The following is a 23,550-nucleotide window of genomic DNA, read 5'->3' as shown; positions in this document are numbered from 1 at the left end:
GAGCTGCAAAATGGCTCTGGGCCAGGCCTTGGGAGCTGCAAAATGGTGTGAGAAACAACTGCTCACTTTGAAAACTTAAAAAGGTTTATTAAACCTTGACAAAAGTACAACAAAAGGACTATATAAAGAAAAAAATTGCAGTGCTGGGAACTGCCCTTGTAGATACCACATGGCCAGTTCACTTTCAAGATGGATGCTCAGTCTTTTATACCCCTGGGGGTTGCATCAGCCAGCCCTGGCCACTCCTAAAGTCTGTCAGCCATTTGTCTGTGGAAACTGCTTTCTTGTAACTGGATTGGAGGTCAGGTGTTGCCATGCTGCACCCCCTAGGCACCAAACTTTTCCATTCCCACCTGCCCCATGCCAGGGACACGTGCAGGCCTTATTTTACCTGTCCTAGACAGCCTAGGCTGTCTGATGGTAACAATACCGGGAGGAAAGGGGACTATGGGGAGAACAGAGGGCATCTAAGCTACAATAACCTAACTGTACATCACTAAAGCTTTTCTTAATATTCACACAATAGTTATCTTTTAATTGTGAGAGCCAATCATCTCATTATCCATCTATAACAATGGCTTTGTACAGGGCTTGGGAGCTGCAAAATGGCTTTGGTCCCCTGATCATGCTGTCATACGTGGGATGTGAGAGGGTTTGGCTTTTGGGAGCTGTAGTGCTTCTGGTGGGTTCCCTCACCATCCAGCCCGAAGGCTGTGGCCCCACACTCACCAGGCACTTCTGAAGCAATGCAGTGTGAGAAATATCTACTCACTTTTTGTAATTTTAGAAAGGTTTATTAAACCTTATCAAAAATACGACAGAAGACTGAATAGAGAAAATGTTACGGCACAGGGAGCAAAGGGTGTTCCGCACTATGTGCTCTCCCTCCCACACAACGGAGGTTCTGCCTTTTAACACTTTAACCCCTCCCAAAGTTCTGTCTATAGACCCCTTCTTCACTGTCCAGTGGTGGAGATCTCTTCCTCAGATCCTGGCTGGGGGTCAGATGTCACCACAGTGACAAGCCAGCCCTCCCAAGTGTCCCCACCCCAGTTGTCCCTTGATAACAATGCAAGGGGGTAAAACATAACTATAAACATATGAAACTTTTCTTAACCTATATACACGATATTTGTCTGTAAATTGTGAGAGTCAATCACGGCATTACTCCTCTCTCACAGCAGGAATCCCGTGGTGTAGCTGTGTAACAATCTGACAGTGCTTGATCTGGTCACAGAGCCCTGTACCAGTGATGTGTTCCTGCCCTTACTCCGGCTGCAGACACCTCTGAGGTATTTCCCCACACCATCTCTGGGGTGGGCTGCCAAGTGCTGCCTGCAGGGAGCCTCTGCAGAAAGAGCACTCAGCACCATGGACATTTTCTCCTAGCTGGAAACTTTGTTTTCAGAGATATTCCCTGGCTGGAAAACCCCAGTCAGGCAATTAACACTCAGAGGTGCATTTCATATTGCATCACTGCTCTCAGTACAAGAAAGATGTCCCATTGTTTTAAATGTCACAGCTTTTCTTTTAATACTTTTATTGTTTATTTTGAGGGGTTTTTTTGTTTGATTGTTTTTCTGTACCAAATATTTTACCAGTCGTTAATTTATTTGTATTAATACTTTGTCTGGTCCCTTCTGTATAGATCTTTGCCTTGTAGACATCACAATTACCATTGGCTCCTAGCAACCTCTTCTCTTTTTGATGCTACTCCACCACCCAGGTGCATTGCTACTGGCTATTTTCCACCCTGTGCCTGCAAGCAGCTGGGTGGTTTTGGTTATCATTGGAGAAATCAATAGGATTTGTTGCACCTCAAAGGAGGAAATAAACACTTTGCAGGATCAGCCATTAGGCTTTGGCTTCCTTACTGATGAATTTGTTACAATGATAATTACTGAAGTTTCACTGTCTGCTGTTATGGGGAATGAAAATGAAATACAATTAAACTGTCCAAGAAATCCCTCTCTAATCTCACTGACATAAACTTTTTGCTACTTAAGCTCTTTAAGTCATTTGGCTTCATTAACAGACAATTTGGGTATACTTGCTAATATGGTCAGGATGACACTGACAACAGTGACCAAGCTGTTGAGTGGTACTTACACTGGAAATCAAATGCTTTTTAATGCAGAGATTGTATAGATGAATGAGAAGCACTTAACATAAACTCAGAGAACAGTTTCCCCTATATTGATAAATAATTGCAAAGAATAATAATTATAGGCACACGCCTGCATGGACTTGGCAGAGCTTACTGAAGTGCTAGAAAGGAAAAGCTGGTTGTTTTTTTTTTCCTTCAGAAGACACTAATTTAAAAGGTAGAAAGTGCTGCTGCTTAGTTCTCATTAACAGAGGTAAAAAAAGCTACTGCAGCTCCTTATCAACAACTTTAATCACAGCATATGCTATATGCTGCTTAATCTTTGCTAGCCATTATGAATTACAAATCACCTCATGCAGTCCCAAAGCAACTGAAGATGGGTCTGCAGAATCTTTTTATAGAGGTGATACTTTAAGTTGTGAGAATTTGTAGTAAAAATGTTAATGAAAAGCAGAAAATTGAATTAAAACTTGAATTTATTGTGAGGTAAGCATTTGTTACAGCCACTGTGCTTTAAACCTGTACAGGATTGAGAGAAAATGTAAAGGATAGCTCCAGAAAAAGTCATTGCAGAAGTAGTAATAATACCAATAACAGAGAGTATACTAGAATTTCTATAGGGTTTTCTTTGTAATAACATTTCAAACTGCTCTGCATAATCAGTCCTTTAAAATTCAATCTCTTATTTAATTACTCAGATATTATAAACTTCAAGATATGTTTTACCAGCTTTAAGAAACTGTTGTTTTTTTATCTTTCTAGACAATGCATTTGCATCAGCATTTGTAATGAATCCATTAGCTAAAAAAACCCCCCATGCTCATTAAGGTTCTGTTTCATGTAAATGAGAAATGGCAGCCCAGCATAATGTTTTAGGCAGCTTTCTGACCTCAGCCAAGAAATGCCCAAAGAAAAGTAAAATTATGACTGGTAAGGCTAAAGAGATGTGGAAGTTCAGAACACATTTCTGTGCTCTAGAGGCTGTAGTGTTTGTAGCCCATTACAAATACCAAAACTCTTAGTACGAGTCAAGAGGTAGGGATATTTTTTTCTTTTTCTGTGATATGAAAATGCTGAGGGGTTTTTTTCACTTTTGGGACTGCTACTTATTGCAAGATCTTGGGCCACATACCTGTGGATCATTGGCATCTGGGTTCCACTTAGAAAAAAAAAGGCAATATAATAAATGACAGGTATCATGTCTTTATGGATATTAGGTCTTTTGGAGAGCAAATATTTAGAATTCAAGTTGATCTGAAAGACTTCTATTTGACAGCTGTCATTTCAGAACCACTGAATGAAATTGTCTCTTTTGTGAGTTCCTTTGGTGCCAAAGCTTTGTGTCAGTGCAGGTAACAAGAAATTTTGATAACAGTATAACACAAGGAGTGTGTTATACTGACTTTCCCTGTGTTAATAAAAGGGTTTATTGTGTCTGGCTAGACCTGCTGTTACACAGCACTTGGCTGCAGCTCCTTTGTGTGTGCACAGCCGAGCTGCAAACAGTGGAAGGGTCAAAACTGTCCTTCACTCCCCAGGCCACTCTGTCTGAACTGAGATGTAAATTAGAGAAAGAACATATGCATGTCAAAAGGAGCATATGGCTTTCAATAGTCTTCATAGTGAAGATAGCAATGTTTGTTATTTAAAAGTGTTTATGTAGACTTTTTGTGTTTTGGTAGAAAATAATTTTTGCCTAGTGTTCTTTGTCAGAAAAATTGAAAGGATAAAAATTCTGACCTTTCTCTATTTTTGTTTTGAAGCCCTGCATGTATGTGTATGTGCAACCTACATTTCAGTTTATTGACTGTAGGTAAAGGGCAAAAAAAAGAAAAAGGAGTTAAAATAATTTTTTTTAAGAGGCATAAATGTTTCTCTTTCCAGTATTTCACAGGGACAATGCCCAGAAAATATAAATGAGAGAAAATATATTTTAAAAGACATATGATATATGCTCAGCTATATGTGAGTTGCTCTCATTATCCTGACAGAAATATAACAAATGTGTTGAAATAATTTTTAAAAAAAACATGCAGGAAATTAAAATAGTTTAATTTAAAATGGGATCTTTCATTTAGTCAACCAGATATCGTTGGAAAGGAGTCAAGGGATGAACTCCCTCCCCTTTGCAACTTAAAACATCTCTCTGGCATCTCATCACAGTATTAATATGTTAACCTGGAGCACATTTGATTTCCTACTGCTTCCTCTGGCATCTGTGTGGACAGTGATCTTGATATGACATAAATATTAAAGGAGTTGCATGGGAGAAGCTGACTGCAGCAAGGGCTGCCCATCAAAGGGAAGTGAGGGGAGAGGAATTAAAGCAGATCCCCTGGCACTCCAGGTTACTGTCTCCAAAAGGTCAAGGCTTTTACCAGATGTGCAGGAGAATTAGAGAGTCTAAGGAGATAGTCTGGCTTTATTTCACCTTGACAATTCACTAGAGCAATGAAAAGAGACATGTCCCTGGATTTACCTTTTGCCCAGGTTTTTCTTCTGTAGAGCAGTGTGTTTGTAATTCTAGGCTAATTCTGCTCCAGACTCACAGACGTTCACGACCTCTGTCCCCTTCTTACCTTACTGTAACTGATACCCTTTTCATTCCCAGTGTGCTGTCTGCTGGGAATGGCCAGATGTCTTTTAAATGACATAATGGGAACAAAACTCTTTCCTAGGACTCCTAATTCCATAAGAAGTCATTACCTTCATTTCCCACTGGCACTTTTGGAGGGGCATTTTTTAACCCTTTTTATCAATTTTTCCAAATAGTGCAGAATTTTCCCCAAGCAGCCATACCTGTTGTCTGTGTGCAATCCACGTGGTATGTAATAAACACTTCCTGTAGTTTAGAATCTTTAGAGTGTGGATGACTTAAATCATGACCCACAGCCTGGCTAAACAGTATTGTGAAGACAAGGGCCAGTTCTCCAACTGTGAACTCTCTGTCTGCTCCCAAATAGAGCTCTCCTTGCTGCCTCTTTTTGAGGGTTGCACTTATGGCTGAGGTAGTGGTGAGTAAGAGATCTATAAATGGGTTCTGGTGAGGAGTAAACATCATGTGGTCGTTCACTTTGGAAGCTTGTTGAGTGGGAGGCATTTACTGAACCTTGGTGCACTTGCTGTAATCACTGATCTTCTTCGAAGTGCTAATGTCTCTTTCATCCTGTGGAAAGTTACTTCTTATAAAATAGGATGCCTTAACAGAATTTTGGGGTTAAATATATAAAAGGCTGGGAGCTATTGAAATAAAAAAAAATTATTCAGTGCTCAAGTGATTCATGCATGGTCTTTAATTATATAATATTAGCACTAAATGTAGTCATTTAATTGCATATATGGTGATACAGCCAAAATCTGGATAGATTTCATATTTCTTGTTCTTTCAGCTAGCATGCTCTCTAAGAACAGAGAACACTGACAACTGGAACTACTAGTGTTTTTTTAAGAGTAAATATTTCGTGTTCTTGCTGTTAACTTGTTGGGTGTTTTCAGAGAATAAAAGCAAGATGCAGCATTAAAACTGTAATTTTGAGAAAGGAAAATGAAATAGTGAGATTTTCGCAATTAATTTCTTTAGTTTTTATTTATTTTTGAAGCTGCATCTGTATTGAACAGCACATACATTAAATAATTTCTTATATAAAAATAGCTACTGCTTTTTTCTGTGGTCAGAAACCTCAGGGATCTAGTCTTTTTTATTCCAGAAAACAACACTGGCATCCAACCAACTGCAATCATAGCCTTGCAGATTCTCAGTCAGGGAATGGAGAAGGTCTTGAGGGCTGAAAACTCCTCTAATTCCATGATTCAAAGTGTTCCTGAGCATGTACTTATGTCCACCCTTAATCAGGACAACATTTAAGCATTTGCTCTCAAGTATATTCTTTTTTTAAATGGGTGAGGGTTGTTCGGGGTGAGGTTGATTGGAGCAGCTGAAAGAATCACCAGAGAACATAACTGTGAGCATTGCTAATGTACCATAAGCAACCTATTTTTGAGTTTACAGGCTCCCATGGATCTCTGGAGGAGTTTGTGCTCTAAAAATAACATGCCTTTGGGAGCTGGGACAGGGAGAATTGCAGCTGGCCAGTGGGAGGTCTGAGTGGATTAGAGCATCACAGGGAGATAATAGAGAGTCCACTGACTGCAAAGGGAGCTCAGGTAGTAATTATAAGCAACCAGAGAGCAGAGAGTATACCTGAGAGAAAGATGATACAGTTACCAGGTGTTAAAATAGCACCACTTGCAAGCAGCATGCTTTAGACAAAATTTTAGAAAAGTGGGCTTGATTTTCCTCAACACCTGAGCCCTGTGGAAATATTTATCATCATGGCACTTTGGTTTTTGCTTCTTTTAGATGACAAGTGGCAGCATTCCTGGGATCTCTAGTTATTGGGTTTTATTGCTCCTCCTGCTAACTAGCTACTCTTGTAGGCACGTGGTCTCCTAGAAGGCTGGGTTTCCTTTGGTTGGAGCTGCTGTGTCCCAGTTGGGACTGGAAGAACTGGACTCAGAAGGTCTTTTGGTGGTCCACTGCCTAGTGAGAGACCTGTGTCATGGAAGGAGGGAAGCAGAGAGGTGCTTGCTTGGCTGGATGGGATACAGTGCCAGTTTGGACCTTTCAATCCTGAGATCATGAAGGTGTTAAGGGATATTGATTTCAATGGGAGCTGAAGGTCAAAGATGTGGGAACTATGAGGAAACAAAGAAAGGACAAAGAAGTATTTGAAAAAATGGAGCATGTGGCCAAAAGTAATCCCATCAACCAGATTACTTGTTTTATCAGCAACACAGTAATACAGTTTATAGCACCTTGCTGTTTTAGTTTGTAAACCCACTCAGTGATGGCTCCACAGCCAGGCAGGGGAAGGAGGGACCTTGCACATGGCCCATGAATCCACCTTGGCCCTCCTGAGCAGAGGACAGCTTCCCCTGGGACAAGCAAAGTCTCTGACAGACTTACAGACTGCCTGAACCCCAAGACCCCCTCAGGAAAACATCCAGTCCAATGTCCTGCTCAGCCATTGCTCAGGGCCAGGTCCAGTCAGGGTTTGAGTATCTCCAAGAATGGAGATTCCACAACCTTCCTGGGCAACCTGGACTTGTGTTTGACCACCCTGATGGTAAAAGTTTTATTTCCTGTCTAGATGAAATTCCCTGTATTCCAATTTGTGCCTGTTGTCTCCTTTCCTGTCGCTCGACACAGTGAGGAAAGTCTGTCTCCATCCTTTTTGTACCCAAAGGCTTTGTACCCACCTTCTTTGTATTACCATGATCCTTGGGGGCTTGATGTGCCCAGCACAGGGTGGCTGTCATTAGGAACTCAGGAAATAAGGACAGATTAAACTACTTCAAGAAGATAAGCATGTAGCTCCCATGCAAGGCAGAGGTATCCCTCAGGGTGACACCTGCAGAAAACACAGCCTTAAATCTAAAATGCTGAATCTGCTAGAAAGGTACAAAAAAAAATATGATGCAATCCTAAAACCCAGAATGCTAAATTACAGCTGTCCATCATGCCACAATCTGCCCACAATGTGTTTGGAGGCAGAACCTGTCACTGGCCTCTTTCAGCAGAAGGATCAGAAAACACTTGTGATGCTGAGGACCACACTGTGCTCAGATTTGCCTGCTGTGCCCTGCACACTCTTTCTCCTGATCCCAGGCCTGAGCCCTTGAGTTCAGTCATAGCCAGCAATATTTTATTCACATACCACTTGAAAACAGCCACTCTGTGATACTCAGGGACAGGCACAGAAGAGTTTGAAAGAGAAAGGAGGATAATCCTGAATGCTGAAGCACATGGAGAGTGTGTGTAGGCAGGAGGTAATTATATAGGACAGGATTACTTGTGTGTGTGTATCCCAGGGAGCCATCAAATACAGCCCTAAAGTTGGGTTTTGTTTTTGAGAGCAGAAAGAGAAATACCTTAAATTACCTGACTGGAAGAAAATTTCAGCTGAAACACAGCAGTGCATTGCCCTACTGAGCCCAGCTATGAGATGGCCATGTCATTTGATTGCTAATGGCCACAGAGTGTTGGCAGCACTACATAACATCTGGTGTTATGGCCATTTCACTGAGGGCAATGACTCCCTCTCACTTTCTTTCTAGACAAGTTAATTAATATTTGACTTCTTTATTTAAAGGTTGCCATCACTTTCAAGCAGTCTGTGTAAGCCATGCAGGGTTTCTCTTAATAGCAGCTCTCTTCTCCAGGGAAGAGTTTTTTCTGAAGGCAAAGAAATCCCAGCCTTGTCCCTCCACTGTTTGCTCAAATGTGCACAGCCTGTCCAGGGGCACAGCAAAAACTCCCTTCATGTAACTCATCATGAGATATAGAAGGTTGTCATTCTTTATTCTGTCCTGTGACTTTTTCTCTGTTTTCTAAGCATTTGTTAAAGGGTCATGAGTTCAATAAAATTTACCAAAGGTAGACATATTCCTCCACCTCAAATACTTATATCTTAGCTGATTAAACATGTATGCTGAGAAAGTTAGTGTCTTGACCTTTTGAGGGTTTTCAATGCTGAGCTGTCCAGAACTGCTGATATCAATAGAAAGCGTGGTATTTTTTAACTTAAAAGAGAGCAGAAATAGGCCCTATGCTGGGCTTCAAATTAGCTGTGACTGTGCAGGAAAGAGTCTTTAGATGGGTCAAAGGAAATTGCTCATCACTCCCCAGACAGAAGCTGAGTACCCCCTCAACCTTGCTTTAGATATATAAATAAATAATTAAGTGGGATTTAAGAAAAGAACACAGAAGATATTTTGCTACTATTTCTAGAATACTGTCCTTAGTGCTGGTCAGTCATGAGAATTAAAGCAGAAATAGGGAGAGGTGGAGCTGTGACAAAAGTAGTTACAGGAAGATATACACGACCAAAAGAAGAGAGGCTGAAAACTGCCCAGGACTATTCAGTTTGGATGGAATCTCACCAGTGAAGACTCTAATGGGTAGAACAGAAAAGGCAAGAGAAGAGGGTAACCAAAGCAGTTAAAAAAATTAAAGTGCACAGACATATATATGTATATATCAGTAAGTAGTATTTAATGGTAAAATTAAATACCATTTTGATTTTTATGAATTGATGCATCCCTACTCCCTACAGCACAGCCACACTGCTGAGCCACATGGCAGGATTTGCCTCCTGTGCCTGCTGGAGCAGTGGCAGAGCTTTCCTGGGGCTGAGCCCCACTCAGGGTCTGTGCAGGGCTGGACCTGCCTGCCCCCAGGCTCTGCGGGATGGGATGGGATGGGATGGGATGGGATGGGATGGGATGGGATGGCAGTGGGGTGGGATGGCAGTGGGGTGGGGCAGAGACCCAGCACCCTGTACCAAAGGCAAAACTCAAGGCTTTAAAGGCCTGAAGTTTTGACACAATCATGAAGTTTCATCAGACAGAGATCTGATGTAGGTGGGAAAAGCTAGTGGATCACAAAGATCTGTATTCCCTGAGCTTGGCTGTAAATCAGTGCTGTCAGAGAAGGAAAAATTGCAGGTGTGGAGAGTGTCCTCCCCCTCACAGCTTTTCTGCATGATCTGAAAATACCTGTGAGTGCACTGATAATAATTAATTTCTGGTCTTGTATTTGTTGCACAGGTCTGACAAGTGAAACTGAATGGATTCCAATGAATGGAGAAAATTTCAAATATTTTATATATTTGTATGAAGACTATGAACTTCCCAACTCTTCAATACCCCATAAGAAGCATCTTCTTTGTACATTTATATCAATGCTTTCTTGTTGTCCATTTTGTTTAACATAGGAAAGTAGTGCTGAAACAGAACAAAGCAACCAGCAATGAATATGTGTATTTACAGGAATGATTTTGACCTGAGAATGGGGAGTAGTATAATTTGAAGTTTGAGCAAAAATAGAAAAAACTTAAAATAATTACATCATTATTTTCAATTAATTTGGTTTCTTTCTTTTTGAAAAATGTCAATGTGTACAAAAGAGTTTTTGAATTAATTCACAAAGTGCAGAATAAATGAGGGATATAACATCTTATGTTCTGCTGTGAGTTCCTAGTTATAGAGGAGGAATCATGTATCATGTGTAATAAAGGAAATTAAAATATTAAAAGCAATGGTCTTTCTGGTGAGTTGAGCTAAATTCTTCTTTTGTTGTAGAGACAAAGTATTTCTTTTCCTCCGGAATCCAGAATGCACTGCTGTTCTGATACTTATGCATCACCTTTATACAATGAATATACAAGATGTGAGGTAGCTGACAGAAGACCTGCAGCCTTTATTCAAATAAAGAGTCATCCAGCCTTGATGGAACATGTTCATGAATACAGCTTGAAGGATCATTATCTTCAAAAGCTCAAATCAAAAGGGGACACTGGAATATGGATGCTGGGCTAAAGTAATGTATGATCACAGCACCTCTTACATAGAGTGATTAATCCTTGATGCTTGCATTATATCAACTGTACATAAAGGAACACTGATGCATATTCCATTTTTGGAAATGAGATCTTATTGTAAGAGAAATTTAATACACTCTGTCTCCATGGTCTCTTTTATGTTACTTACTGTAAAGGGATATGAGGAGATGTTTTTAATAATATTCTTGTAATGTTGATTGAAACTATTCTACATACTCTGAAACTCTCTGCCTGCCTCTTGTTTATTCAAATAAAATAAAGATAATTATTCTGGTTAGAAAACAGATTTCAAGTTGAATATTACTTACAACGACATCCATCTAATTCTTGTTTGCTCCATCAGATAATACCAGAGCTAACTGAAATGATTTTTGAATTTTAAGTTTCCATATATTTGCATTACTTTGTACAGGAAATTAGAAAGGAGCTGTACTCTCTGCAGCTCAATTAAAATGACATTATTGTACTTTTTGCTTTGAATATGCAATATCAACATTGCTTACTGTCCTGCTTCATCCTTATATGCTCTGATTTCCCTTAATGCATTTCTTGGAGGTGAACATCCCTGAAGGACAGGTTGAAATGGAAATGTCAAGAGATGGAATGTATCAGGGGCAGCTTTCATTTACATCACAATGAGATTAACATGTCTGTTCAATCAAAAATGAACAGTTTTCCCCAACACTGCATTATCAGTCACTGATATTGGACTGCATTTTTCCTACCAGTCTGGAAATTATAAAAAGGAGAAAACACATTGATCCAAAAGCATGCTGAAGGTGAGATGAGTCAGGGCCTTGGCTTTTGTTTTCTTTACTCACTTAAAAAATACTAATTTCAGAGAACTAGGGAAAGGTAAATCCTTCTCCTTTTATAGTTAGGAAACTTCACAGTGAAAATTCCAGGGGATGGAGGGAGTTGGGGCCACATCCCAGTCTTCATACCTGATTGTGTAGGTGAAAGAAAGAAAACCTATCCCTGACAGAGGAGTGTGGTTCTTTTGCCAGATTTCAAATCCTTGCTTCCAAATAGAGGAGTACCACCAGAGGCCACTGAAACATCTTCAGAGTGGGGAGGGACCAGTCAGAGGCAAAGAATACTTTTTCTGAGCTTTGTCTTTATTTTAAATGAAAACTTTTACACTCCCTTGAGACTGACAACTGGTGGGGAGTGGGGATCAGTGAGAACCCTGAGTTAAGTCTAAGGACTACAAGAAATCCTTAATAGAACATGAAATTAGTACTAGGAAAAAAGGAGGCTGTGAAGATTCTCTGTCTCAGCTAACAACAGTTTACAGCTGGCCTGAACCATCTTGTGCTAGTGAGGTTATTTTTCACCTAAGCCTTATTAAAATTCTGACTGTGGGGTGCACACAGGCCAGTGAAAGATGTCCCAGGCAGCTCTGCAGCCTAGTACTTCTGGCATGGGAAATTCCATCCCCCAGATGTTAAAATCTGGCACAAGGTTAGGGAAGGACTGAGGCCTTACAATGAAGAATGAGCACACATAATAACAGATCATGCTAAAATCATGCCCTTTCCTGTGGTCACAAGGGAGTCTTTGTGGGTGTGAGCCAAACTCACTGACAGGGTCAGTGTGTGAACACCTCCCTAATGACCACCCCAGAGAGTGGAGCCACAGGAATGGCTGCACCCAAGCAAACACTTAACAAGCTCCCCTCCATCCCTATCCCTGACCCTTTCATCAGGGGACCATGACACAAAGCAAAATACCTGGATTTCAGGGTCATCTCTGTGCCCTGGTGTCCTTGTGGTGCTGGTGTGAGAGTGAATCAAAGGGACAGTTCTGCCCTGTGTCACCAAGCACTGGGCATGAAAGGTGTGGGAGAGTTTCCTTTGTTGACTCCCTACCCAGAGCTCTGCATTGAATTCTTTTTTTCTCTTAATGCCAAAAAAGAGATTTTGTTAATCTAGGAGAAATTGCTCAACGATGTTGTGGCAACATGTTTTGTTAGAAAAAACAGAAATAGGTGTCATGCAGTGCCCACAGCAAAGGGTTTAGTCTAATGAAACAGCAAGACCCCAACACATCTGGAAAGAGATCTTTAATCACTGGCTAGTGAACAAAACCACACTTTACTGATTTTTCTGGTTATCTGCACAGAAAAATCCAAACACATTTAGCTTAGAGGTAAAGATAGAGGGAAAATAATAATTACTGTTACTTGAAAATTTTGGGGAGTTTGAATGTATCTCCATTGGTTACTCTGGTTTAATCACTTTCAGTTAAAAGATTATATTGCTTCTGCATTTCTGAGGCAAATAGTTTTATTTGTCTTAAAACTCTGGATGCTTGGATTTATGCATTAATTTGAATTATAGAACTAAACTGGCAGTTTTATCTTTTCTGTGGTGGTGTAAGCTAGTAGTAAAAGCAAGCAGTTAAAAAAAAAACAAAAACAAACCAGTACCTCCCCCCTGTACTGCTTTACATATTGTATCAGTAAAACATCTGTAGTTACATGCAACTGTGTTTATGGATGTGAGTTCTCCAAATCAGATTCTGGAGGCACAGTTCACTGGGTTCAATGGCATCTCACCAGGACTGTGCTCAGTGTACTCACAAGGGTGATGAAGAAGGTCCTTTTATTTATCCCTTGTTTTATGCAGTCTGTAAATTATTTATGTGAAGGCATTAAAAAATCTGGCACTTTGACCATTTCTTATTATAAAAAATTGATGTTGAGAGAAGAGAATCGCGGAAGAGGATCCAAGAAAAACAGTTGGATCTTTTCTTTAGCTTCAGGGGCAAAATATTGAAACAATTTTCTTTTGCCCTTGTGACTAAGTCCCAGTTTCTCTAATGTGTGCATATTTAATTTGAGTGAGTTTTTGCAGATTAAGTAATGCACTTGGAAAAAAGATCCTAATTTTGGTATATGGGCTGCCTAGTACTACTGGTGCATAAATAATTACAAAGAAAACTTCCCCTAAAGCCAGTTTTTCAGTCCTCAAAAATACTGTAGCCCCAAGATAAAATATTCTGTAGAGACAAAAAAATGGAGGGTTGGATATAAGATCAGTTAAACCTGGTAAAATCCAGTTTTCCTGTGTCTTTGGAAGAAGTTAAAAGCCATTTATAAAATAAGCCCACCTATCCATATGTTCTATTTACTTCCCACTATATTACTTTGCAGTATTCTATGAGGTGGATGCTTTCAAAGGCATCCTGCAGAAGACTGGTGACTGACTGCAAGTGCAAGTGAAGTTAGAGTTGGGGGTTTCTTAAACATTGGTGGATGGTAAATCTTGTCTGGTAACTAATTAAATTTGATTCTCTGTCTGGATGTCATACTGTGAAAAGGGATTTAATCCTTCACTGTCTCTTTAGTGAAACTGGAATTAAATTTGTTTTTCTTACAGATGCTGCATCCACAGTGAATGTTTTTTACAGGTACTGCAATAGTTTCTGTTGAGAATGATCTTCATCTGATACAGTGGTACTTCACTTCCATCTAATACTTTCCTAGCTGAGCAATTGCAGGGTTTTAGAGGTCCATAACACATCTCCCAACAGGAGACTGACAATCCAAGCCCTGGATCTTCTATCCTTAGCACATAGCTGTCGACCCTGTGAGGCAAGTTTGGGCACAAGGGGCAGGATTCACACATTTTTTGGGCATGAGGAGGATCCAAATGAGTAGATGTCATGGGTTGACACTGGCCAGCTGCCAGGCACCCACCAAAGCAACTCACTCACTCTGCTCTGCAGCTGGAGAGACAAGGGAAAATATAATGAAGGGTTCATGAGTTGAGGTAAGGGCTGGGAGAGATGACTCATCAAATACTACCAAGGGCAAAACAGGCTCAACTTAGAGATATGAAGAGAATTTATTGTTAACAAAATCAGAGTGGGATAATGAGAAGTAAAGTAAAAACACCTTCTCCCCACCCCTCCTTCCTTTCAGCTCCACCTCCTACTCCAGCAGTGCAGGGAGACAGGGAATGGGGGTTGTGATCTGTTCATCTCCTGTGGCTTCTCCCTCTGCTCAGGGAGAGGAGTCATTCCCCTGCTGCACCCTGGGGTCCCTCCCATGGCAGACAGCTCTCCATGAACTTCTCCAGCATGAATCCATCTCATGGACACCAATCTGCCTCAAACTGCTGTGGTGTGGGTCACTCTTCCACGGGGTGCAGCCCTCCAAGGACAGGCTCCTCCAGCATGGGAGCAGGGTCCTTCTCTCCACAGGTCTCCCACAGGGTCACAGCCTCCTCTCAGGCATCCTCCTGCTCTGGTGTGGGGCTCCCCCACGGGCTGCAGGTGGATCTCTGCATCCCCTTGGATCCTCACAGGCTGCAGGGGCACAGCTGCTTCACCATGGGCTGCACCATGGGCTGCAGGGGAATCTCTGCTCAGCACTCAGAGCCCCTCCTGCCCCTCCTTCTTCACTGACCTTGGTGTCTGCAGAGTTGCTACTCTCACATGTTCTCACCCTGCTCTTCTCTGGCCAAAAATTACAACTGTGCCACAGCTTTTGTTTTGATTTCTTAAATACGTTTTCACAGAGATGTTACCACCATCTCTAATTGGCCCAGCCTTGGCCAGCAGCCCATCCATCTTTGGACTCACCAGGGATTGGCTCTGCCAGACAGAGTGGAAGCTTCCAGCAGCTTCTCACAGCCATTTCTGTGGCCTTCTTGCTACCAGGAAAGACAGGCTAATACAAACCCAATACAGCAGATTACTCACCAAGTGCAGGAGGATAGTGCAAGAGGCATGAACCCATAGAAAATGAGATGGGGAAGGTGGGGTTGAGAGGCAGAAGACAGCCTAGGTTATGTTTCTGCTTTTAGAAACGAGGTAGGGAGAAGATTTACTTCAGGTAAGGCAGATTAAATATCCTTATAAGGCAGATGAAATATTCTTATAAACATCTGGGAGAAGTCTCATGATCACTGGCCTTTTTTCTCATGGGGGCCTTCAGCTTTCCAGTTGTCTGCTAGAAATACACTCCAGCAGAGAGGAAAGAGTCCAGGAGGTTCCTGGAGTGTGTGGAAGTTTGCCTGACACAGCTGGTGAGTGAGCTGCCCTGGGGAGGTGCCCTGGTGGACCTGTTGTTTGTGCACAGAGGACTTGTGGGTGATGTGATGGTCGGAGGGTGTCTCAGGCAAAGCCATCATGAAACAACACAAGTTTTTGACTCTTGGAGACATAAGGAGGTGGGTCAGCAGAACTGCCACCTTCGACTTTGAGAGGACAGCTGGTCACAACTGGTATTCCCCAGGACTCAGCTATGGAGCCAGTCCTGTTCAGCAGAATTTGCTGATGACATCAAGCTGGGTGGGAGTGTTGATTTGCTGGAGGGCAGAAAGGCTCTGCAGAGAGATGTGGACTGGTTGGATTGATGGGCTGAGGCCAGTTGTATGAGGTTCAGTAAGGGGAACTGCCAGGTTCTTCACCTGGGTCACAACAACCCAAAGCAACACTCCAGACTTGGAGAAAAATGGATGGAAAGCTGTGTGGTGTAACAGGGTCAGCCTGGGGGTGTTGGTCAACAGCAGCTGAAAATGAACCAGCATGCATCCAGGGGGCCAAGAAGGCCAAAGGCACCTGGCCTGGATCAGCAATAGTGTGGCAGCAGGACCAGGGCAGGGATTGTCCCCCTGTACTTGGCACTGGTGAGGCCACACCTCAAATCCTGTGTCCAGTTTTGGGCCCCTCACTACAGGAAGGACATTGAGGGGTTGGAGTGAGTCCAGAGAAGGGCAGTGGACACTGTTTAGTGGTGAACTTAGCAGTGCTGGGTTAAAGATTGCACTTAGTGATCCTGTCTTTTCCAAATTAAACAATTCTATGACTCTGATTGTGAAATCCCTGCTGCCATACCACTTCTTTCTTCCCAAATTTTTGAACAGATAGTGCGGCAGGCTCACCCGAGCAGGTCCATCAGGTTGGTGAAAGATATGAAAGATATGAACCATGAGAGAAAAATGCTTAGAGGAGGCCAAAGACTTGAGGACAACTCTTAAGGCCCTTTGGATCATTATTGTTACTGAACTTAGGAAAACCATCTTTCTCCCTGCTTCCCCCCCAACAGGGTTTGTGTGTGCTGAGGTGCTGAGGTGGAGACAATGGAGGAAACATCAAGGTTTGAATGAATAGGGCTCTGTTCTCAGTGCTGCTGGTTGCTGACAAGCCTGGCCCTGACCTGATGAATTACAATGACCTCTAGAATTACAAGGGTCAGGGGAGTATCCAGATTTGTGCTTTCCTACAGAAACTACGTAAAAAGCACAAATTCTTAAACGTCTTATTGCACAGACAGGTAGCAATGCACACAAACACAAAATCAAATAAAACAAATAAGTTCCTCTGCCCTGTGAAGCACAGAGTGTCCTCCTCCTCCCTCTTTCCATGGCAGACACGTGTCCCTGGAGCTGGGGTATGGTTTACCAGCCCTCTGGCCTTCACAGCGTTCTCGGCACTTGTTGTACGCTCCCTGCATGCACATCCATATGCTCATCCTCTGTTTTTATTGCTGAAGGTTATCGAGGGCAAATGAAGGCCTCCAATGCCACTTTCTATGGCCAATTTAGAGCTCACAGATAATCTCCTGTGAGGTCACCCACCTATTCTAAATGTCATGCACGCATGTGATCTGAAGGCCTTCACAGTCTGTCCTCATGCCTGAATGACATCCCAGTGACTCAGCCACTAACACCTCTGAATGAGGCCAACCCCTTAATTCCCTGCTATGGCTGTTTCTCCAATAAAATGTTACTGAGCATCCTCACACTAAGAGCAAACAGGTGGGGCAGTGTGAGGGGTAAGAGTTCCGCACAGACTAGGAAAATGACACTGGACGGCACCACATACTTGAGAAAATTCATTTGACATCAAATTCATATAGTCATGACTCAAATGGGGCATATGGGCTCTTCCCTTGCCTTTGAGAGGAGAGGAACGTGCTCTGCCTATGCCACACATCCATCCAGGCAGCTGAAATCAGTTGTCCTGACCTAAACCCAAAGGCCAGGTCAGCTGCAGGGGTAGGTGAAGCTCTGCTGCTGTGCACCATGGATTTTCACCAGCCTCCACCTGGAAAAGAGCCCCAGCAGATCAGGAGTTCTGGAGGAGCCTGATTCAGAAGGACATGAGGTGGGACCACAGCCTCCAAAACCCCTTCCTGCTGGGGTGGAGGCAGGCCAGGAAGGCTCCTCTCCTTCCCTCCTGTTCCCTTCAGCAAGACCCAGGCTCTGCTGGCTCTGCTAGCCTCTCCTGGGATTGCACCCATCTAGCCTGCCTGGCTGAGGCTTCCTGCCCTGCTGTCCTTCAGGGAGCTCCTCACACCTGTGGGGGAAAAGCCCAGTGCCCAGGATTTGTAGTCCTTTCCCACAAAGCTGGGGCTATCTCATCCTTCTGTGAGCTTCTTTAGTGTGGCTGTGATTCCCTCTGTGAGGTCATTCTGTCCTGCTGGAGCAGAGGTGAACCAGCACATGGGGAAGTGATTTTGCATTGCAGGATTTCAGGAAACACAATGTATGTCAATGTGGAGACACAATTCCTCCAGAATTTGTCTCGTTGTACCCCAGCAGTCCCACTGGTGTTGCACTGTCTGTCAAACCTTTACCAAGAGCAGCTGCCAGTTCTTCAAGGGGGTCTCTGTGCTGCACCTCTTTCAACTTGGAATGGTACAGCACAAATCAGAAGCACATGGATGTTTTAAGTCTTGCTTGTTAGTTTTTTTGGCTTAGTGATATTTTGCACACCTTGTTCCTTCTCAAGAAAAGAGAGAAGAAAATGACATCCAGAAATGCAAATTACTAATATCCAGAACAAGAAATATTTATTCTCTACCAATCTAAAAAAGAAAATTACCTGTTTTATTCATCTTTATGACATGTAGGAGAAATAACAAGAAAAAACTAGCTCTGACATCAGTGATGATGGAGTTCATTTCCACACTACTGCATTCAGTTGTCAAAAATACATTTTTATGGATCTATCTCAGCAGAAGTGCTCAAGTCATGGCATGCCTGGTAATTAGCTTTATAAGGAGCAGGGATGTTGGGCACTGGCCTTCCAATGGCTCTTCCTGTGAAGAGAGGCAGTGCTTTCAGGCAGACACTTTGCATGCCCTTTGTCCTGTACATTTTCAGCTTACTGACATGCTTAGTAAATTTTGCAAACAGCACTTACGATGTCTCCCAAGCATCACACACCAGCATGCATCCCAGGCTTTCTCCTATTTAAAGCTTTTGTTTTTCAGTAAAGCACCTCTATTTAGAAAATCACTTGTGTGAATCACCAAAGCCTGAGGACTTTGTGACTGAACACTTATTAGAAGCAGAAGATCCTTAAGTGCAGCCCTCAGAGGGGTTCAAAATGCCATCTAATCCATCTCCTTGCCTCCAGGCAGATTTGTAAGGAATATGTTTTTTACAGCACACTTTAGAGATGATGCCATGCACGATGGCAACCTCACAACCTCCCTAGGCAACTTGTCCTAGCCTTTTGTTATCTTTACTTTTAGAAACTCTTACCTGATTTAAAGCTGTTATTATTGGCCTGCATATACATATATATATATATATATATAATATATCAGTGATATTGCATGTTATGCCTCTGCAGGAAACATACAACACTCAGTAGATCAATCAAATTGGAAAATGATGACAACCATATCAATTTCCCTCTCAGAGGTGAGAAAGCAAACCCTGTCTTTCCCAAGACATGACTGACCTACATGCAAGGGGGGACCTTGGTCTCTTGTGATTTTTCTAGGTCAGGTGACAAAAATAATGAGTCTTAAAGGAAAGTGAGCTAGTTCTTGCTGAACCCAAGCAAGAAGGCTCTCACTCAGAAGAGCTAGTGGTTGCCAGTCCTGGAGGCTCCCCCTTCTCTAATGCCACTAGAGAACAGACCAAAACCAAAACAAAGAAAAAAAGAAAGAGGATAGATGACTAAAGTTTAAAAGTCAAACCCCAAACCACTTCACCATGCAGAAGGAGTAGCTCAAAACACATTTTTTTATCTTCACAAGCAAGGAGCCCAAATGAGTGTGCAGTGATTGGTGTAATTAGAAATTTTGCTGAAAAGAGTCAAGGCACAAAGTTGGATTATACCTTCCCCAGTGATTCTCCTGGCTGGAATTTTTGGTCATGATGAAATGAAAGGTAGGTATAAGAAGTACTGATAGAGATAATTTCATGTCTGAATAGTCTTAGGAAGTTGAGACCAGTAGCTGAGTTGAAGCTTTGCTGGAGCTACAGCTTCCCCTTACAGCTACAGTTGTGTAGGGAATGTAGAAGGACTAAAGTTGTTTTAGAAAACTGGAACCCCTTTTTATTCCTAATACAAATTTTCAACACTAATAACAATCACAAGAAAATCCTTTTCTCTTCCCTCCATCCACATTTTTTAAATGAGGAAGTAATTCTAATTTCCTGGCATACCATTAGCACCCAACACATCAAACCCACCCCAAAGGATAAGCAGAATGAAAATGTCTATTTTCATCACTGAACACATAAGCTTTTAAAAATAACATGCTGAGGTGGGCCAAGGGGAGAAGAACTTTACCCCCCATCCCTGCACATTCATCCCATAGTGATGCCTGCTTTTATGGCAGTACAGGCTGCCACAGGAAGCGAAGGTTAAATAGTTGAAGGTTGAATAGCCTGGCTCCCCTTGGAGATAGCATTTGTGACCTTTGGAAGACTGTCCAAACCAGAAGCTGGTAAATATTTGTTTCTAAGAGAAACCCAAACAATTGAGAGCAAAAGGATTTATTGACTGCAGTGCCTTACAGTAGTGGCCTCATGGGAGGGCAGCTTCCAGCACCTTCTGATTGTTTCAGTGCCCCTTGCACTGTCCTGAGCAAATCCAACAGTTTGGTGTCACCTTGATAACAGAATCACAGCATTTTAGTAAGTAGGAAGGACACTGTCATGAGGAGCAGTGCCCATTAGGATTGTTTAGCTGCCTGATGGGACCTTGGCTTCTAACTGCTCTTTGAGCCTTTGAAAGTGACCTGAATACTTTTGTTTCTGATACTTAGCTATGACTATTTATCCTCTTGTTTGTCTTTTCAGTTGAGAATATCAGTACATGGGAAACCACAAATAGCCTATAGGAACGGAGGTTCTCTGCAATGCTTTTTTTTTTCTGGACTTATGGCAATGTGTTGCAATTCCAGAAGCTGTAGAAATGCAGTATTTTCTCCAATAACTCTTTTCTGAAAACAAGAGGAAGAACAGGAGAATGCCTAATCTGACTAGCATGGGGAAAAAAAAGCAACCTTTTTAATTAATTATTTATTATTATTGAAGCAGTAGGAAACAATACTGCTTCTGGAGTAACCCAGGTGAGATCAGCGGGGACACCCACATAACACTGGTGCCTGAGGACTCTGCTCCCTAAAGCATCAGTGAAGGCTGCAGAATGGGAACATCCTAGCAGAGATTATTGCTGCCCTTCCCCACCCTTGCTCACTCCATACAAGCCACTGACAATCTCTACACTGCGAGAGTTAACCCATAAAAATAAACTGCTTTGGTAGAAACTCACCAGACTCTCTTCTCTAGGAGATAAGGGGCTCAGTTGTAAAGGGTCTGATCTTTAAAATGATCTTTATTCTAACAGGACCATTGGGAGTTGATTATACCCTGCATATCAGGTGAGGAAGACAGCATATAAGGTTGAAAAATTAAGCTGAGACAGCCTGCCAAGCTTCTCTCTGCTAAGAAAGTTATGTTTCTGCTTGTTCCAGAGTTGATGGCAAAATATCTATTGGCTTTGAAGGAACCAAAACCAATCTCTATTTCCATATAACTCTGGAAACTTTGGACTGAAAAACACTTATTCAACCACAAGGTTCATTTGAAGAAAATTGCAAAATATAGCTCCCTGCAGCAGATCTGTTAGACTCTAAGAGCAATTTTATATCATCAAAGGCAAATAACCTGCTTGGGGAAAAAGAGACGTATTACTTGTATGGTGACTGCTTCCATATTCTGTTTATTCTTTCAACTTACAGCCTCTAAACCACGGGCAGGAGTAGCAGAAATATCAGGGTGTGCAATTTGTTTGCACAGACTGTTTATTTTACATGTACAGCTGGTGTGTGTCAAAAGTGAGTGGATATGGCTATTTCAAGGTATGTCCTGAATTTGAGTGTTTTCTTCTCAGAAAGTGCAATCTTCAAACCCTGGAAATTATGTTGTGGTGCTGCTGTTGGGAAGTATGGGAGAATTTACAATCCACTTTTTTAGAAGTTTTGACTTTGCTGCTGTAATGAAGCGCTATACCAGCAGTGCACAGTATCTGCCTGTATAATGATGGGCTGAAAGTCTGCATCCAGTCTAATTTGTGAAGATAATATTTTGACTTTTCTTTTGGTGCTTTTTGTTTTTGTTTCATTTTGTTTTCGTTTTGTTTTTCTGTCAGGGCTGTAGGCATATTCATATGTTACTATGAGCTAAATGAAGGTGCAGGCAGAGAGATTATCTACTGCTCTACAAATATAAACCTAATCACCTTTTGAAATCAGTTTTCTTCTGACCACATTTGTCATTTTCACGGTGCAAATTCAGGAAATTTTCTTTGTGGTAACCTGCTTGTTGAACCATGGTTCAGCAAAGAGGAAGACTGGCAGGGGATGAAGGTAGGGAAGCCAGAGTTACAGCCTTTCAATATGGTCAAGCTGGCCTAAATCACTGTATTGCTGTCCTTGAATGACCTCCAGAAAATATTAATTATGTCATTACTTGTAATTTAAAAACAATTGAGGTATATACATTTATTTTTATTCTCTTCCTCCTTTCAATGCTATGATATGGAATGGACACGATTGTGTGGTAGTTCCATTTAACCACATTTCTCACTGAACCTCAGCTCTCATTAGCATCCTCCCCTTGGATGTGGCTCTGTTGGGATCAGAGGAGGTTCCTTGACACCACTGCTGCTTTCTTAAATGAAGGAGGAAGGTGCAACTGTACTGGATTTTTGTGTGCGAGGACTAAGAATTTTCTGGCATCTTGCTGAACTGTGTTCCCCACCCTCACCCCCAAGGCCACTCTCTCTTTACTGCAGGAGGGGTTTTGCCAGCCCACCCCAGCCCACACCTCTGGCTGACCCGCATTCCTGGGGCGGGTGTGTGCATGCCCCGGGGGCACTGCTGCAGTCCTGATTTACAGTGCTGGACATTCTGCTGAGATTCTGCCCAGAGATACCCCCCTGGTTCTGCTGAGAGATGCCCCCTGCCCTGAAGAGATGGGCCACCTGGATGTCCAATGGGCAGGGGAGTCTTTGCAGTATTGGGAAGGTGTGTTCCTCTCAGACATTTCAAAGCTTCTGTTTCCCCCCACAGAGTTTCAGGTCCATCTGTCCTCTTCACCTGCTTTTTCTTCACTTGTCTATGGTTTCCTTTCTTGGGTGTAACAGAGGAACTAACAAACACAGAGCAATGATTTTCCCACTTCAGGCAAAATGCAAAGGTCCCCTGGAAACTCTGCTGTTGTACCAGGGACATGCTGCTGCACTGGGGCACGCTGCTGGGGCTCAGGGCAGGAGTGGTCATTCCTTTCAAGAGTCACTTATGTCAATCCTTATCCTAGACAGATGAGACCAAAATAAACTTGCTGAATATAGAACAGCCTTTCAAGCTGTTTTGGGATACTGTGTGTTTTTTCTGTGCAGGCAAGACATACTATGTGGGGGGTTTTTGCATTTCCATGGTGGAGTCAGTATTTGCGTTGTTCCTGTTGTAAGAACTCCAAATTAAAATTAATAAAAGTGAGCTCATAGTACATTAGTTCTTGGAGAGGGCCTTGGAGATGGGGGTTTTGGCTCACAGCTGTCCACAGTTTATGTGCATGCCCAGCTGGAATCCAGATCATACCAGGGAAAGAGGGGAGATGACTGAAATCCTGCATGGTCTGCAGGGACTCTGGCCTGGGGAAGAAAATTTGGCATACACAATTTCTGTAAGTACCCTTGGAATTTCTTTCAGGAGTGGAATTTAGAGATGATGTCTGGTGTGGAGGGAGTTGTCTCTCTCCCTTTTTGGTGAGCAGG

At 42.3% G+C, this 23,550-nt stretch overlaps 1 protein-coding gene across 1 annotated transcript in view; it reads left to right on the top strand.

Moving 5' to 3' along the window:
* Positions 1-9,810, top strand: part of SMPX (small muscle protein X-linked) — a 46,083-nt gene extending 36,273 nt beyond the window's left edge. Inside the window, exon 5 of the mRNA XM_066571648.1 lies at positions 9,716-9,810. The gene's annotated coding sequence lies outside the window, so the exon portion shown is untranslated. The remainder of the gene's footprint in view (positions 1-9,715) is intronic.
* Positions 9,811-23,550: the final 13,740 nt, after the last annotated feature.

Source organism: Molothrus aeneus, chromosome 2 (assembly GCF_037042795.1).
Source record: "Molothrus aeneus isolate 106 chromosome 2, BPBGC_Maene_1.0, whole genome shotgun sequence".
Classification (NCBI taxonomy): Eukaryota; Metazoa; Chordata; class Aves; order Passeriformes; family Icteridae; genus Molothrus; species Molothrus aeneus.
The sequence above is the reverse complement of the archived record's forward strand: the minus strand, read 5'-3'. Positions and strand labels throughout refer to the sequence as shown.